Consider the following 6,000-nt stretch of genomic DNA (forward strand, 5'->3'; position numbering starts at 1 on the left):
AACCCACCACCATGTCATCCATAGAAGATGTTCAAAGAGAAGGTGAGTGAGAGAGTTTCCACACAACAAACAATAAATAATAAAATAGGGATTTTACCCAACTAGGAAGTTTTTTTATAAGCTTCAGTCCTTAACTATTGCAATACTAGAATTCCTATTGTAGTGTAAATCATAAGTAGTCAAAAAGAAACCAATTGATAGACCATGTATGCAATGAGAACTTACATATAAAATCCACCTTCGTTGCATAGCTTAATAAGCTTAAGAATAGGTGTTGGTACTCAAGGGACCACCATCCATGAAAGATATTGTCCCAAGGTATCCACCAAGCCCATTTCCCAACCAATGATCTTTGCTAGTATAATTCCACCTTCAATGAAGGAAGCTTTGCATCCACTCAATATAATAAGTCTTCAAAGCTTTGCACAAGTATTCATAGTTGATTATGAGCCTTATAGGCACAATTGTTTGATGGAGCATAGGTCCCACTTGAGAGAGGATGACCTTGTGCACCCATGAAGAGGGTTGATTATTGCTTCTATGGATGTATGTAATTCATCTAAAGGAAAGCTTATATTTTTTATCATAACTCTGGATAGAAATTGCATGTGCATATGATTGTCACATTTAGGAAGTGAGTAGAAAGAAGTATAAAGCATCCACTATTCAAAAAATAGAATGAGTTATCAAGATAGTCTAACTATAGAGGGACATCTAGATATATGACAAATATAGACCGGTTACCATGCTCAAAGAAAATTGTGGGGTTGGGCACGTTGATTAAGAGGAGATTAACATGGAAAAGTTGAAAGTATGTGAGAAATGTTTAAGGATGTCAAATCAATTTGAAAAGGCCAATATTTTGCAAAAATTATACTCAAATAAAAGAATAGATATAGGTTGCACCACAAGGGTGAGCAATTAAATCCCATATGAATGCCCAGCATTGCATTTTATGAAGACCTACCAAGTGTAATGTAAGTATTCTCAATAATCCAAGAATTGAACTACACACATTCATTCAAAGTGAATAAATATTGGTTCTTGCTACATTGCTTTCTCAAATGAGCATTTTTATAGTTTTTGCATATTGCAATCTAATTGGATTTTTTTGTGGGAAAAAGAAAGAGAGATTATTTTTCTAATAACAACAACAAGGCCATTTTTCCCATGATGTGGTATGTATTCATGGCATTTAGAGATATCAATTGAACAACGATTGAATATTGTACTAGGAAGGTTAATATGCTTCCTATGCAGAAGTGATAAGCCTAAAGGATTGAATTGTGCATCCCAAGATCAAGAGTACTTTCTCATTAATATGAGCAAAGATACTTATCATTGCTTCATTACATGAATGGAGTATGCAAGCAAGTTTCCAAGTATAATTGGAGTAAAACAAGCAAGCAACGTTTGTGAACCAACGTAATTTATTTTTATGGGCTTTAAAAGTTCCTATTAAAGGGAAGACCATCCTTAGGTGAGAAACAAATATAATCATTCTTCATAAGATGAATATACTATCCATAAGAACCTTAATATGGAAGCACACCCTCTAGAAGAGGTAGTTCAAAAAGTCCATGGATAAAGATGTCCATGGCTTACTTGGAATGGGTAATTGTTGAAGAAGGCCATGAGGTCAATGACAAGGAACTTTAACTTGATTGCATGTATCACAAGAATGCACAAAGTACTTGACTAGTTTCCATATTTTTGGCCATTGAAAATTCCTTGAAACTGGCCCGATTGTCTTGTTAACCCCAAAATGCCCTGCTGAGGGGAGATCGTGTCTTGTTTTTACTATATCCAGTTGCAAAGGACTAGTATGAATACAGAGAAGTCCTTTATAATAGTGTAGCCCATCAATGTCCTAGAAATCCCTTTGAGTTTGTTCTTGGCCTTGATGTAATTGCCTCCTTATGTTCTTAGCAAATGAGTCTTTTGTAATTTCCTTCTTTACCTTTGATAAGAATCCAAAGTCTTCTAGGGTTTTGCTCATAATTTCCCTTAACTTCAAGTGCTTAGGTCTCAAGATTACTAAATTCTCTTGGTCATGGGCTTCATCGGCTTATTTTTTTCCAGGTAGGATCTTTTAGATAAAGTATCTAGCTTCCCTTTTGGTGACCAAGCCTGTAAGTAAGGATGAAGTCGAATTTGGATAGGAAACCACTCCGTCTTGCTTGGTGACAATTCAAGCCACAAGCAGTCGTAAAATATTCCAATTTCTTGTGATCCATATAGATAGTGATCTTATATGGGGCACCTTCAAGTAGGTGTCGCTAGGTCTCCAAGGAGCCCACAATAGCTAAAAGTTCTTTAGTTTGAATTTCATAGTTGATTTCTATAGTAGAGACTTTTCTCGAGTGAAAAGCCACTAGATGAACTTGATTGTCATCACCGATCTAGGATAGAACAAATCCAAGTGTAAAATCTGAGGCATCTATCTCAATGATAAAGGGCTTCAATGGATCTACATGGATGAGAATATGTGCTGAGGCGAAGGCTTTCTTTAATCTTTGAAAAGCTTGTTGATCCTTTTGATCCTATATAAACTTGTCCTTTCTAGTTAGGTTGGTTAGAGGGGCAGCGATATCAAAGTAATCCTTAATAAAGATTCAATACAAATTTGCAAATCCCAAAAAGCATTGAATATCTCACGTAAATGAAGGAGGCTCCCATTCTAGAATAGTTTATACCTTCTTAGGGTCCATGAAAATTCCCTTCTTAGAAATGATGTACCCTAAAAACTCAACTTTAGTTTGGTGGAAAGAACACTTTTCCATCTTTGCATACAAGTCTACTTCCCAAAATTTATATATACATTAACGTGATGCTCATACTCTTGGTTCTTGGAAAAGATCAAAATGTCATCCAAATAGATCACAATAAATTCATTCAAGCTTTCTTGAAAGATATCATTCATCATATGTTAAAAAACTATTGAAGCATTCACAAGGCCAAATGGCATGACAACATATTCAAAATGCCCATACCTTGTGTGAAAAGTTGTCTTCCATTCATCATCTTTCTTTATCTTGACAAGATTATAAGTGCCACAAAGATTTATCTTAGTGAAGACTTTGACTTTCCCAAGTTGGTCAAGGAGTTTTGGAATCACAAGAAGAGGGTATCAATTCTTGATATTAACCTTATTGAGCCCTCTATAATCAACACACGTTCGAAGGGATCCATCTTTTCCTTGATGAATAGAATTGGAGCATCCACTAGAGATTTTGAATGACATATAAATCCCTTGGCTAGATTCTCATCAATATATTTCTTGAGCTCTGCTAATTCATCTTGGGACAACTTATAGGTGGGGCTAAAAGGAGGTTGAACTCCTTATAAATATATTGCACAATCATAAGGTCAATGTTCTAGTAACATATCTACATTCTTCTTTTCAACCGCATTATTGAACTCTGCATATTGAGCTAGGAGTGTGTCTAGGCTTTCATCTTTTGGCTTCTCCGTTGGAATTCCATAAATCAAAAGGGATGGATTCTTCTTTGCTTGACGCATGAGAACCTTTGTCCCAATGTATATTGGTCAAGAATTCTTCTTTTCATTATTTGGCACTAGCCTTGGTTACAACCTTTCAAGACGTCCAATTGATGTCAAGGTTATGTAGTTCTAGCTAGGGTATCCCAATAACAATGGGACTATTTGGGCAATGGATGATGTTGAAGGCTATATCTCATACAAGACTCCTTAGGGTAATTTTTATGGATTGAGTCTCATACCTAGCAAGACATTGACCATCAATTACTTCTGCACATACTGGCTTTGCTTTCCTTAGAAGTTGTATATCATGTTGCTCTGCAAATTTCTCATCCATGAAGCATGTTGTGGCTTCATAGTCTAACAAAGCATGTCTGTCTATCTATCTTCCCTCAAAGTAAATCTTTATGAGTAACATAAATCTAAATGTTGGATCTACAAATAGAAGGAGAATTTCTTTGGGTTTCTTAAAGCTTTGTCAAGAGGCATGGTCTCTATTGAGGCTAGACATTGACGTTTCCCAATAGTGATGGAGTAGTGACACCATGAGTTCTTATCATTCCTTTATTAGGACAATATTTAGATATGTGTCTTGACTAGCCGCAATATATGCATAATCCATCGATGCACTACCTTTTTTTTAATTGAGTTGGCAATGGCTTAAACCTCATCATGTCAATTTGCATAGGCTCTGCCTCAAATACTTAGTCTTCTTGGGTGGTTGGGTCTCAACCCTTGGTGTAGATTTCTAATATTTGTTTCATCTACTCTTGCTTTGTCTACTTCTCCAAATGTGGTAGAGAACTCTTGCATGAAGGCCTCAAAATTATATAGCAATGGGGATTCCTTCTCAAGCAAGTGGGCAAACCACATGAGAGTTGTACCTGAGAGGAGAGTTCCTATGAGGTAGACCTGAGAAGCATCATTTGGGTAACAGTCTAGTTGTATATCATAAAAATTCGTATCTACTAGAGGAACTTGATTGTGAGATAACTCCATTATAAGAGAACTTGATTAAAAGAAAATGCTCACAAGAGCATGGCTTGATTACAGACAAGACTTTATATAAGACAAGAACTAGAAGAGGACTTGCCTCGCAAGCGCCTCACAACTACTATTGGCAAGATTGAAGGACTTGTATCCCAAGACCCCTATTTATAGTAGAATTGAGGCGGTTAAGCGGAAGCTTCTAGATGATTACATCATTGATGACATAAGTGATGACATAAGCAATGTTGATGTAAACATTGATGCAAACGTTCTCTAGAACTTTCCAAAGAATTGTCTAGAATGTTCTCAGAATCATTTCAAATGTTCTAGAATGTTCTAGGATGTTTTGGAATCTTCTAGAGACTTCACAAGACCATGTGCTATACCAACTTGCATACAAATCAAGGGCTATCCTTGCTTGAGTGTCCATTACATTGCTTGAGCATCCATTACATTTTTTGCCAGTAATAGTAACATGCTCCAAATTTTGAAAATAAAATGTTCCATGATAATCATGAAATTACATATACATGAGAAGCACTAAACGTATGACAAGGTTTTTGCATCATGGACCTAACTGAGGATAAAAATATCAATCCAAAAACCACTTCACTTAAAATATGTAAAGGGAGTGACTACCAATTTTAAAATAAGAATCCCTTGAAATACTTTTTTGGGGGATCTTATCAAGCCATCCATTACAATGAGTAAGATGGATGATGATTGATGAGGTCTTTTCTCTACTAGCTTCATATGATCATACTATAGATGCATAAGCACCTACATATTTTAGTCAAAAAGTAACTTCTTAGCTGTGGACCTGCAATCTTCCAAACTAACACCTTTCCTCTTAAGGTTTTACAAATTTGATCGATTTCAAGCCTAAGATAAAACCATAGAGAATCAACTTTCAAATTATTTGGTCTATAGTACCCTTCTAAGTGTCTAGGTAGTACTATAATCTTTGTTGGAGAGGGTATTGTTAAAATATTGAACTTTTGGTTGATTAAAATATATTTCTATAAGTTTCAATAAGTTTTACCCATTCACATTTCTTGTTACCAAGTAGATTCATACCATTTTTTGAAACCAACAAAATTTTAGCTCTAGATAGTCCCAAATCTCTGTGTTGTTGTGGCTACCCATTAAAATAAGAAGAGCATTGAGCATATATATTTAAAAATAAACTCCACAATATTTGTCATATATAGGTTTTTTTTTTACACTAATTGTGATGATAAACAATGTCATATATGAGTACTTAACAAAGGGTCTAGATAGTTGAAGACCCCCTATAGGAACTTTGCATCATGTTTGTCTTAATAGACTTTGTGGACAAACATACATCATAGGGAGATGGGCATCCATTTGGTTTGAATAGGGCCATGCTAATGAATAGGCCCATTCAACATGACTATTTTTAAGAGTAAGAAAATAGTTTCCAATGCTAGAGTAGAGAATTCATTTTCAATTGTAAATATATTCTCTTCCTCAAGTAGCAATAACCAC

The sequence above is a fragment of the Lygodium microphyllum genome, chromosome 25 (assembly GCF_053477565.2).
Source record: "Lygodium microphyllum isolate KBCC chromosome 25, Lygodium_microphyllum_v1.1.10, whole genome shotgun sequence".
Classification (NCBI taxonomy): domain Eukaryota; kingdom Viridiplantae; phylum Streptophyta; class Polypodiopsida; order Schizaeales; family Lygodiaceae; genus Lygodium; species Lygodium microphyllum.